The sequence below is a fragment of the Staurois parvus genome, unplaced genomic scaffold, assembly GCF_062004578.1.
Source record: "Staurois parvus isolate SC_StPar_1 unplaced genomic scaffold, SC_StPar_1.0 ptg000506l, whole genome shotgun sequence".
NCBI lineage: Eukaryota > Metazoa > Chordata > Amphibia > Anura > Ranidae > Staurois > Staurois parvus.
In genome coordinates this window covers 1,027,477-1,041,187 of record NW_028318302.1, presented here as the reverse complement: position 1 = coordinate 1,041,187, position 13,711 = coordinate 1,027,477, and the positions used below count along the sequence as shown (strand labels likewise).

The 13,711-nt window shown below is 42.7% G+C and overlaps 1 pseudogene; it reads right to left on the bottom strand.

Moving 5' to 3' along the window:
- The window catches only part of LOC149451926 (WASH complex subunit 5-like), a 128,771-nt pseudogene that overhangs the window by 65,267 nt on the left and 49,793 nt on the right, over positions 1-13,711 (bottom strand).

The window sequence follows — 13,711 nt, the reverse complement described above, 5'->3', positions numbered from 1 at the left end:
TAAATCCTTAGCATATTATCAAAACATTTATCGTTTCAACCCCCCCCCCATCCAATGACCCCTTCCTGACCCCTTCTGCTCTGCATTTTCCTGTTCATTTCTGGAGATCCTAATCCCAATAAAGGCAGAACAAAATATGTTTCCATATTATTCTGTTAATCCCCCATAACCTCTAAGGCTAGCCTTGACTTTTTGAATTCCTCCCATTTGTTCCATCTTGTATGGTGACTCTCCATCTTATCTTCATTCAAATGATAAAGTTCCTGCAATTTACATATTTGATCCACCCTATCCACCCAGTCCTTTATTTTTGGCACCTCCTGTCTCCTCTAATACTTGGGTATCAGTCCCTTTGCTGCATTCAAATAGTACAATAAACCAAATTCTTTGTATTTTTTATCTAAAAGCTTAGTACTATGAAAAAGGCAAATCTCTGGGTCTACTAGAATATCAATAGAATATCAACCTCTGTAATTTTCTGAATCAAGCTTACTATTTTTCCCCTATACTCTTGTATTTTAGAACACTCCCACCATATGTGATACATTGTGCCTCTACCTCCACATCCACGCCAACATAAAGGTGAATTATCTCCACTCAATCTGTGTGCCACACTCGGTGTGATATACCATCTTGCCAAACACTTATAATTAATTTCTACCTCCTGCATATGTATATTTCCGTGGATTATTCTATACAATTTCCTCTGTTTTTCCGCATCTATTGTTACTCGTATATCTATTTCCCATTTTTCTATATGTGGAGGGCTTATATCTGCATTTATTTCAGTGAGAATCTTATATATTTTTGAGGTTCCGTGTTTCCCATCTCCCCGTGTACCTAATAAGTGCTCTAAAAGATTCCAATCCTCTCTTATTCTTAAAGGCTTTGGAAGCTTTCCTACAAAGTGTTTCAATTGAAAATAACGCCACTCATCCATTCTTGTAAAAACTTCTCCTTTTTTTTCCAGTTCCTTAAGTGATCCTATTTCCTCCCCCACCATTATATTCCTTAATTGTGCATCTTCCTTCTTAATCCACTTCCCTGTGATACCTTCTTTACCCGGGGGGAAAAACTCTGTGGACATTAAGGGCATTAACAGTGAATTAAATTCCCATCCCATCTGTTTGTGTAAAACATCCCAAACTCTTAAAACATTAAATGTGAACAAACTTGTACTGTCTGCTAATCCTCTGTATTGTGGAGGGAACCATACAATTCCACTTAATTTAGTATTACTTAGTATGTTTTCTATTTTAACCCAGCTTTTCCCCTCTGCATTATATGTCCAGTCAAAAATTCTCGCCATTATTACCGAGTTATAATATCTTTTTAAATCTGGGATTCCCAATTCTCCTTTCTCTTTATTTCTACATAAAATTTCCTGGCTTATTCTCATTTATTTATTCCTCCAAATAAATCTTATTAACATTTTTTTAATTGATCTAAAGTATACTTCTGGTAGTTTAATTGGTATCATTTTAAATTTATATAATATTTTTGGAACAATCACCGTTTTTATCAAATTTATATGACCTATCCATGACGGGGTTCCCCCTCCTAATTTCCTTAGTTCTTCCCTGATCTCATTTAACAATGGGATATAATGCAATTTATACAAGTTCTTGGAGGATACAGTTAATTTTATTCCTAGATATTTCAATTCTTTTTCTCTCCAAACAAAGGGAAATTCCTCCCATAACCTATTTTTCTCTTTATTTGGAAGATTTATGTTTAAAATTTCTGTTTTTGTTGGGTTAATTTTTAAATTTGACATCTCCCTATATTCTTTCAGTGATTTCATTAAATTTGGCAATGTTATCCTTGGGTTTCCCACATAGTACAGCATGTCATCTGCATAAGCTGTCACCTTTTGCTCCGTATCGCCTATCCAAATTCCTTTTATATCTATATTATTCATTATTGTAGCCAAAAGAGATTCCAATAATAAAACATATAGCAATGGAGACAAAGGGCATCCCTGTCTAGTTCTGTTCTGCATCCCAAAATACTCTGACAATTCCCCATTAACCATGATTGCTGCAGAGGGTTGACTATATAACTTCCTTATCCACTCTCTCATTCTAGGTCCCATCCCCAATACTTCCAATGTATCCAACATATATCCCCAATCTACTTTTCATCATCGATCGAGAGTACCACCACAGGGATTTTCTCTTTCCTACTTTTTTGTATGAGAAACAGAGATCTCAGTCCGTTATCTCTATTCTCTCTCCCTGGGACAAAGCCTACTTGGTCTATGTGTATCCATTCCGACATTAGCTCTTTCAACCTGTTTGCCAGAACTTTTGCATATAGTTTGGTATCTGTGTTTAATACGGAAATCGGTCTGTAACTTGAACAGTGAGTATCATCTTTACCTTCCTTGTGTATGAGAACTACATGGGCTTGTAGGGATTCCCTCCTCATTTCCATCTCTCCTCCCAATGCATTCATATATATCCTCAGTTTAGGTACTAATAATTCTTTATATTTTTTATAATATCTCACTGTGTATCCATCAGGACTTTTCCCAGCTATAGTGCTCTTTAATGCTGAGTGTATTTCCTCCTACGTTATTGCTGATTCCAGGGATTTTAATTGCTCCTCACTTAATTTTGGTAATCCTGCCTTTTTTAAGTATGTCTGTCTTTTTACTATTTTTCCTACTTCATCTTTACTCATGGAGCTGTGGGGGATAAGATTATATAGCTTATTATAATATTCTTTAAACACTTTAGCTATATCTTTAGTTGAATACATTAAATCTCCTTTGTGGTCTCTTATTTTCTCTATACAGTCCCTAGATTTTTTTTTTCTCTGAGCCCTCATTAAATACTTTCCTGGCCTATCTCCCCATCTGTATCTCTCACTTATCATTTTATTGAACACTCTTCTCTCATCTTCTTCCAGAAATGTATTTAATTCTTCTCTTTTATTTATTACCCTCTGCATAATCTCTTTTGGTACTTTATGTTTATGTATCTGCTCTAACTCACAGAGTTCACTAAGAAGTGTGTTTATTTTTTCTCTTCTTTCTTTCTTCTATTTTGCTCCAATCGCTATCAGGATTCCTCTAATATAGGCCTTATGAGCCTCCCGCACTGTTGCTACGTACACTTCCCAAGAATTATTTTCCTCAAAAAATTGCTCTATTTGTTTAATTCTTTGATCCACCTCTGAATCCTGGAGAAGTGTCTCATTTAACCTCCATAATTTCCCCCCGGTCTGCTCATTTCCCCATAATAATTGCATTGTGACAGGGGCATGGTCCGATATTGACATCACTTCTATTTTTACTTTGACCAGAGACTCTATAAATCGATGGTCCAGCAATATATAATCCATTCTTGAATACATCTCATGTGCATGAGAATAAAACATATAGTCTGTCCTTCATGTGCTTAATTCTCCATATGTCTACAAGTTGACATTGGTATATCATTTTTTCAAGGATTTCAGAGACCTACTACCATCTCTCTGCACAGGGGACGTCATCCATCCATCTGGGGATCCATGCAGAGATTGAAATCACCTGCCACAATTAAATTGCCTTTTTTGAAATTTTTTAGGAACCTCCGGTTTCTTATTCGGGCAATAAATATTTGCTAATGTACAGAGTCTATTTCCTGTAATTTTTCCTTCAGAAACAGAAATCTCCCTTCTGGATCTACCAATCTGTCTTCCAGCTTAAACCTTATATTTTTTGCAAAACCTATTGCCACTCCCTTGGCACATTTAATTGGGGAATCTGCATAAAACCACATTGGATAATATCTGGAATTTAATTTCACATTTGATTCTTGCACCATATATGTCTCATGTAAAAAAAAAAAAAAAACCACTGAAGAAAATCTATGTTGAATTTCTTTAAAAATCCCAAATCTCTTCCCAGGACTATTTAACCCTTTAACATTATGAGTCACAAAGTGAATCTCTTCCATTCTTCTTCTCTCCACACCTCTATCTTCCCCATCTTTTCTCTCTTCCTCTTTCCTCCACATCTTCCCCTTTGATATCTAGGATTTCTCCAGACTGATGTTTCTCCCACTATTTTGCAGAGTCTTTAACTACCTATCCCCACCCCATACCCTCCTCCCCTCTGGAAAGCCTTCCATCCTTAGATTGCATCACCTATCCCTATTCTCCTGGTCTTCCAATTTATATAACAGATTTCTTTCTTCTGTTCTCATTTCCATAGCCCGTTTTTCTAATTTCTGTATAATTTGGGCATGTTTATCTAGTTTTTCTTCTGTCTCCTCCACCCTTGATAATATTTGCCCAAGTCTTTGTGTAATTTCGCCAGTTCCTGTTTTAGGGAGTTCGAGTCCTTGAAACATTTCTGCTATGTCTGCTTTAGTAGGCATCTGTGAGCTCTCCTCTTGTTCTTCTACTTTATCCATATCCACTTCTTCTTCCTAATGTTAACTACTGTTAGCTATTCCCAGGGATAGTCTGGAACATTCCCTGCCGTTTTCTCTCTCACCTCTTACACTTATTCCCTGTTGTCTCTCTGGAGTCTGTTCTTCTGGAGTCTGTTCTCTCCTGTGAGGATATATATTTTTTAATTGACCCTGTTTGGGAATCCTTAGGCCCTCCTCCCTTTGATACTTTTTTTTCATGCTGTCAGGGACTATTTCAAATTGCCGCAGTTCTGGTTTGGGGGGGGGCTATTTTTGATTTGATATCAAAATTTGTTGTCTTCCATGGGTATCCCCCTCTCAGTTCTTTTCTTCCTTTTTCTCTCTCCCCACTCCCGAAATCATCTACTCGGGTCCTCTTCTTCTAGGTCTTTATTTGTTTTACATTGTCCTCCTGATTTTCCTCTAAGACCCACTGGGTGAACCCCTCCTCAGTTTAAACATATAGTTCAATACATACAGTTCAGTTCCCATGCAATATATTAATCTCAGTACTTTTGCCGCTCTCACTCACCCTCTTGTCCCCAATACGGCGTTTCCGCCGTATGAAATCTCTGTCATATATGAAGAAAAGGGCTTCTCTGAAAAACATTTCCCGCACTCTGAACAGGTATACAACTTCTCCTCAATGTAGATCTCTGATGTGTGTGAAGACTGGGCTTCACTGAAAAGTATTTCCCGCACTGAGGACAGATATATGGCTTTTCACCTGTGTAAGATCTCTGATATATATAAAGTCTATACTTATCTGAGAAAACATTTCCCACACTTAGAACAGGGATATAGCATCTTCCTCATGTGAGGTCTCTGATATATATGCAGGCTAGACTTCTGTGAAAAACATTTCCCGCACACTGAACAAGGGTATAGCTGCTCCCTCTTGTGTTATCACTGGCATATATAAAAATAGGACATGAAAAACATTTCCCGCACTCCGGACAGGTATGCAACTTCTCCCCCGTGTAAGATCTCTGATGTGTGTAAAGACTAAGCTTCAATGAAAAGTATTTCCCACACTCAGGACAAACATATGGCTTTTCACCTGTGTTAGATCTCTGATATATCTAAAGTCTAGTTTTGTTTGAGAAAACATTTCCCGCACTTAGAACAGGGATATAGCATCTTCCTCATGTGAGGTCTCTGATATATATGCAGACTGGACTTCTGTGAAAAACATTTCCTGCACTCTGAACAAGGGTGTGACTGCTCCCTCTTTTATTATCACTTCTATATATAAAAATAGGACTTACATGAAAGACATTTCCCACACTCGAAACAGAAATACTTGTGAGATCTCTGGTTTCTATGGGATTGAACTTCTCCCACACTTTAGGACATCTCTTCTTTTACTCCAAGTGAGGGGTGAGGCGGCTCCAGGTATTCTATTCTGGGGAACATTGCACATGACATTCCCCTCACACAATGAATGGATTGCAGGGGGGATTCACCAAGCCCATTTCCGCATGTCTCCAGCTGCCACGGTCCTGTGTGCAGGAGGAAGAGAGCCGGCATCTCCCTTGCTCCAAGAAACACCAGCCGGCTCCTCTGCCTCCCAGAGCTCCCTTTCGGCAGATCACCGGATAGCCCAGTGTCCACTAAGCTCCTGTGAACACAGTGCCGGGCCGAGAGCACAGGAAGACCCACCATGATGGCCGCAACTCCCAGAGGTCCTCGGTCCACGCACCCCACCAGGCAAGCCCCCCCTCTCCCCAGCTAGTCTCTCCAGGGCTTCCCGCTCCTCTCTCCTCTTCTCGGCAGGACACTGGAGGTGCTTGGGAGCCGGGCATCAGGTCCTCTTATAAAGCAACTGCTTGGAGTAATGACAAAGAAAGAGTTGGTCCCAGCTCTAAGCATCTGAGGCAAGTCTGCAGCCCTGTTTTGTGTATGGAATATTCTCTGGGAAATGTTTCTCAAGAAGTCTTCTCACAGCATCAGAGCAAATGTTTTCTGGTGGAGAGCTTTGGTAGTAGTGGCAAAAGCTTCTATAAATTTGAGAACGGAGATGGGTCTTTCCAGGGATTTGTGATAGGTGACAAACGAAGTAAATTGAAACTTTTGTGTACCAGTACAGGGATATTCTTATTTGCAAAATAGAGCTGTAGGATTTGATTTTTGAAATCCACCTCCCCCATGAACAGATTATAATCATGGATGCACTCAGGCTTTTGGACTGGACCGTGTTGTCCATCGATTTCCAGCATGGTGTCATTGTGAATGGTGGGCAGGACATATACATCTTGCTTATCCCCCCACTTCTTGGCAGGTACTTTTCTGTTCCTCAAATTTGCCGATTCCCTACTTTCTAACCTTGTGGTCACCAGCCTTTGTGGGAAGTCCTTTCTATTTGTTCATGCTGTACCACAGGCCAAAGTTTCATGGAGATATGAGGGGTGGAAAAGGGGATGGTTTGTGTAGAATGTATCCAAGTAGAGGTGGTACCTCTTTTGAACAGTCTAAATGCAAGGTCCCAGACAATTTTTCCACTTTTCCTGATGTAGGTAATTATTATTATTCATAATTTTTATAGTGCCAACAGTTTGCGCAGCGCTTTACATATAAAGGGTGACAGTACAATTACAATACAGTTCAGTACAATAATAGAAGAATAGGAGTGCCCTGCTCATGGAGCTTATAATCTAAAGGAAGGGGGAGGTGGCACAAATTGTGATAGCTGAGGGGGATGATCTGATGGAGATGAGTCAAGTACCATTCTTAGGTGGAGGTGGGGTATGCTTATCTCAATAAATGAGTTTTCAAGGATCGACTAAAGGCGAACAGGGTAAGAGCTAACCGTACATACTGGGGCAGAGACTTCCAGAGGATTGGAGAGGCTCTGGAGAAATCCTGGAAGTGAGAGTGGGAGGAGGTAACAAGGGAACTGGAGAGCAGGAGGTCTTGGGAGGAGCAGAGAGGATGGTTTGGGCGATATCTGCAGATGAGGTTGGTGATATAGCTGGGGGCAATGTTGTGGATGGCCTTGTATGTTGTGATTAGTATTTTGAATTTTATACGGTGGGATAGTGGAAGCCAGTGAAGAGATTGGCAGAGAGAGGCAGCAGTCCCGGATCGGTTAGTTAGGTGCATTAGTCTAACAGCAGCATTTATAATAGACTGAAGGGGGGATAGCCTGTGTAGGGGTAGGCCAGTGAGGAAGGAGTTGCAGTAGTCAAGGTGGGAAATAAACAAGGAGTGAATAAGTTGTTTTGTGGTGTCATTAGTCAGGAAGGGGCGAATTCTGAAAATGTTGTGGAGGTTGAGGCGGCAAGATTTAGCCAGTGATTGGATGTGGGGGCTGAAGGAAAGGTCAGAGTCTAGGATTACACCTAGCACCCTGGCATGTGGGGAGGGAACAATGGTTGTTCCGTTGATCTCAATGATAAATTCATGGGGAGGGGATCGGTGAGAAAGAAATATTACAAGCTCAGTTTTAGAAAGTTTGAGTTTGAGGAAGTGGTATGACAGCCATAAAGATATGTCGCTCAGTAAATTTGTGATACATAAGGAGATAAAGGGGGTGGGTTGAGCGATAGATCTGGGTGCCATCAGCATAGAAGTGGTATTGGAAGCCATGGGAGGTTATCAACTGGCCCAGGGAAGGGTATAAAGAGAGAAGAGGAGGGGCCCAAGGACAGAGCCTTGGGGTACTCCAACAGAAAGAGGAAGAGGAGCGGAGGCGATTCCTCCCTATAGCCTGTACAATACCATTGACCTTCATCCCCTCCAGCTCAGTCTGTATAGTGCCACTCCCCCATCCCACCCCCAGCTCCGCAGTCTGCACAATTTCCCCCCCAGCTCAGTCTGTATAGTACCATCCCCGTAGCTCAGTCTGCACAATTCCTCCCCCCAGCTCTGTTTGCACCATACCCTTCCCCCACACCCAAGCTCAGTTTGAATGATACCTCTCCCCCCTTCAGCTTAGTCTTAACAATACCTCCTTCTAGCCCCTCCAACTCAGTCTGTATAATACCATTACCCCAGCTCTGTTTGCACAATACCATTACCCCACACCCCAGCTCAGTTTTCATAATTCCTCCCATACCACCCCCCCCCCAAGTCTGTACAATACCATTACCCCCCCAGCTAACTCTGTACAATAGTACTGGTCTGGATGTTTGAGTCAAACGTAAGTTTGACTCGAACATCTGTCTTTTGTGTATTCGGCAAACACACGAACGGTAAGTACCCCTTACTCATTCACAAGGGAGGGGCAGCATCAGGGTGCCCCCTTATTTTAAGAGGTACACTGATGCTAATGAGTTCTGCTGCCCACAGACCCCCACAACCACTGGACCAAGGTTGTGGGTAAGAGGCCCTTGTCCCCATCGACAAGGGGACACCGTCCCCATGCTGAGGGCACATGGCCTGGTAAGGGAGGGAGGGCACTCATTCAGTCTCCCCCTTTCCTGCCCTGCTAGGCCTGTGCTCAGATCAAGGGTCTAGTAGGAATTTAGGGGGGGGCACACTTTTTTCCCCATTGTTTGGAGGTGGGGTTCCCCTTAAAAGTCCTACAGGGCCTGGTATTGTTTCTAGGGGGAACCCCTCGCACTCCCTCACATTTTTGGTAGGTGGGGTTCCCTTTAAAAGTCCTGCGAAGCCTAAAGGGCCTGGTATGGCTTTTTTGGGGTAACCCCAACCACTTTTTTTTATAAATTTTTACTGTGGGGTCCCTCCTAACCTTCCTACCAGACCTAAAGTGTTTGGTAAGGATTGGGGAGACCCCACGCTGTTTTATTTTTTTTAAAATGTAATTTTTTTTTATGTCAGTCCTGCTGCAGCAGATTCTATACATTGTGCAGATGTGCAGCTTTGCAGGTAGCTTATGGGGATCCTCCAGGCATGGTATCTAAAGGAATTGTTCATTTTCTTTTTACCTTAAGCAATGAAAAACGATTGCCCCCTTAAAAACTGTACTTTTTGGATTTTTTTTTTCTCAGGGATTCATGTCCCTCAGGGCAGTACCCGAGTCCCCATACCCTTTTTATGGCCAATAACTTACATACAAGCCTTCAAAATGGGCACTTTTGAATTTTCATGTTCGTGTCCCATAGACTTGCATTGAGTTCGAAGTTCGCGGTTCAAATGTTTGACCAGGAACCAAACTAGGGGTGTTCGGCCCATCACTACTATACAATACCATCCCCCCCAGTTAAGTCTGGAGGGACAGGTGGTACAATACCAGTCCCCTCAGCTCCATCTGTACAATACCATTCTTCGCCAGTCTGTAAAATACAATTTTCTCCCTCAGTATGTAAAATACCATTTCCTCCCCCAATCTGTACCATACAATTTCCTCCCGCCCCAGTCTGTACAGAAACACCCCCCTCCAGTCTGTACAGTGCCATTCTCCCCAGTCTGTACAATACCACACCCCCCCCCCAGTCTCCCCCCAGCTCAGCCTGTACAATACTATCCCCCCAAGCTCATTCTGTACAATAACACTCCCCCTTCCAGTCTGTACAATACTATTCTCCTCCCCCCAGTACAATACCATCCTCCCTCAGCTCAGTCTGTACAATAACATTGCCCCCCCCCCCATTCTGTGCTCTGCAGTTTGTACAATACCATTCACTCTCTCAGTATGTACAATGCTATTCCTCCCTCCCCAGTCTGTACAATATCATCCCTTCCCCCCCAGCTCAGTGTGTACAGTGCCACTCCCCCCCAGTCTGTACAATACCATCCCCTCCCCCCCAGCTCAGTGTGTACAGTGCCATTCCCCCCAGTCTGTACAATACCACTATCCCCCCAGTCGCACCCCCCGGTAGTCCTGTACAATACTATCCCCCCAAGCTCACGATGTACAATAAAACTCCCCCCTCCCCATTCCCCTCCCCCTAGTACCATTCCCCTAACATATACCAATAACATTCCCCTCCCCCTAGTACAATACCATCCTCCCCCAGCTCAGTCTGTACAATACCATTGTTCCCCCCAATTCTGTGTTCTGCAGTTTGTACAATACTATTTGCCTTAGTCTGTACAGTACCATTACCCCCCCCCCCCCCTTAGTCTGTACAATACCATTTACCTCAATTCTGTAGAATACTGTCAGGGATCTCGGCAACACGCGCGTACGCGCATGCGCAGAACGCCAATGCGCACTAGCCGGCGAGCACTGGGGCTTGGGCAATGGCGGCGGCCGCGCATGCGCACTCGCGACAGCGGACGCGCATCTGGCACCAATGAGAGCACAGAGCGCACTATTTAAACCAGCCCTGTGCATCTCCAAATTGCCGTATGGTCTTGTTCCTGTGTTTCTGATTGCTCCTGTATACTTGATTGCCTTGTTGCTGACCCAGCCTGATCCTGATCCTGTTGTCCTCTCCTGCTCTGACCCTTGGCTCGTTCTGACTATTCTCTGCCTGATCCTGATTGTCTGACCTCCTGTTGCTGAACCCGGCCTGTGACCTGTTATTCTTTGCCTGCCACTCTGTACTGCCTGCTCCACTGTTACCAACGTTATAGCTCTTCACATCTGGCTCTTACCTGCTATCCGCCATTGACGGCTGCCTTTACCACAGCTGGTGTTACTCGGGGGGTCGCGACCTGGTCCCAGGCTACTTCAAGTCCATCCCCACCATCAGGGGCTCTGGTGAACCAGCAGACTGAGGCTTAGACTCCGCGCCCTGAGGGACTCCGGCATGTGGGTCGCTAGAGGCTACCGCCAGTCGGCTCCTGACAAATACTATGCCCCCTTCTCCCCATGTTCAGTCCATACAATACCCCCCCCCCATTAGTCTGTACAATTTTATGTACATCCAGTCTGTAGAATACCATTACCCCAGTCTGTACAATACCGGTTCCTCCTCCCAGCTCAGTCTGTACAATATCACCACCCCCCCCCTTTTAAATTCACAGAAGTCACCTCACATGCATGGGAGATTTCCTTCCTCCCTGGCTCCCAGTGGATGACAAAAACTCTCAGCCCACCCTGAGATTACAAACCGGCCCCCAGATTGCTGCCCACTGCTCCAGCTGTAGGATCTGTATTTGACTGAGGATCTTCCATGGGTGCAATATGAGTCAGAGCACAGTGGGCCCCATTCTCTTTGGGGCTCGTGTGCACCACACACATTGCATGAATGGATGATATGCCACTGATGCATCCCCTGTTTCTATGGTGTCTTATCTCACACTGCATTTCACTACAATGGTGGTTGCTACCACCAGGTATTGGACACCACTATAGGCACATTGGCATTCTTGAAATATTAAAATGTGTTCATAGCTGAAGAACACACTACTATTTACAGTGTTTATTAACCGCTTGCCGACCCGCTCACAGTAAATGTAGTGCGAGCAGGTGGCACAGGCAGGTGTGACATTGTACTGGTACATAGCCCATGCACATGCGCATTAGTGTACCCCCCTGGGGCGTACAGTGGAGTGATTCAGTGACCACTGTGTTTACTGAACATGATCATGGTACTTGGTATCCGGCCACTGTGAGTGGCTGGGGTATCATGTGATCACTATGACCAATCATAGCAATCACATATTACAGTATGTAGGTAGTCCTGAATGGCTTTCATTCTTGAACAGCTTGTTTACTGTTGTGATGCTGTGATTGGCCTACAGCCATAACATGGTTCTGGCACCCTGTATCATGTGATTAGCTGTAGCCAATCACAGCATGTCAACAGTAAGCAAGCTGTCATGAATTGGAAGCCATTCATGACAGTTAATATTTATATATTTATAATATTTATAAAATTGTCACCAGTCAGTATCCCTGGTCTCCACCACACCAATCATATGATTACACTGCACACTGGTGACAGTATGTAAAAAAAATGTGACAAAAACCCACAATTGTATTCATATTTCTTCATGTCCCTCATTACTCCACACTCCTGTGTGCTACATGAAGTGTGCACTTTCCAACTAAGTATTTTATTCCCTTTCTTACCCCATAACATTTTGCATACCCCGTTGGCTTAATAGTGCTTTGCACCCACAGCATACCAGTCTTCAGATGTGGTGGCTTATTCAGTATTTTTTCTATATATTTTCTCCTGGTGAGCCTGCTAGTAACAGACTTCCAATCCCAGAGTAACAATGTTTACTTATGGTACTGTATCCATGGAGGAGAAATGTCACTTTAGGACAAAACGTGTTAGGACTATGGAACACCTCCTTCACTCTCCTCTTTTCCATAACAGTTTGGAGGTGTTCTGTAATCTTAACACACTTCCAGATAATATTGTTTGAGAATAGACTGTCTTCTTCAGGGTACAGGGCAGCACTGTACACTTTGCATTCTTATGCACTTAAGGAACAGATATAGCAAAACACAATAAATCCATTGTGTGGGTTTACAGTTGACATAATTGTTTAGGTTTGCAGGTTTATAATATAACATTTTTTTGGGATTGTTTGACTCATAAATGAGTATCATGTTGTGCTTTATTCAGACACTTTGTGATAGAAGGATAGTGGCAATAAGGACATAGGTTGAACTATTATGAGGGACTGCACAGTCACAATTTTAGCAGTAGTGGTGTTTATAATGATGAAGTCTTTTGTGCATTGTTTTTAGACTGTTTGCATCATAGGAGAACTATACATTTGGGTGATTTGATTTATACTTTTGGTAACAATAAAATGTAATATTTTTTTAACTTTTTAACGTATCAATTGTATTAACCTTCTCACATGCACCTTGTGTTTTTCACCTGCATAAGATGAGCATTGCTCATGTAGTTTCAAGGTGTCATTTGCTGTCCTGTACACAAAAGCCTATAGTTGAGTAAATCTTCACATTGCTGGGTCATACATTCCTTTTGCGTGGAAACATGAGGCATGTTACATGGCACTGCACAGGTTAATGCATGACCTATGTCTATAGTCTAAGAACTAACACTTCCTGTGAAGAAACTGCATATCCCTCAATCCCAGGGTTTCTCAGTCTAGTGCTGGTGCATTTGAGAGATCAACAATAATTAGATTTGATACAGAGAGTTACCATGCAGTTAGAAGATGTCTTTTAATTAAACTAGCACTTATACTCTATATTTGTGATGTCACACTGAATGTGTGGCAATGTATGCATTAGACATTGTGTTTCCCAGAACAGGAAGTTGTCTTGCCCCTTGGGGCATTGGGAGCATTACAAATTGCAGCCACAACATGTGAGCCCATCATTACCATGTAAGCCAAACAAACAGGGAATATAACCACACTAAAACCTAGTTAAAACAACAAGAAAAAACATTTGCAAGTGTACAATGCCTTTACCAAAACCAATTGTTATATAGCATATAGTATATTGTGTTTTTCTTACTGTCATA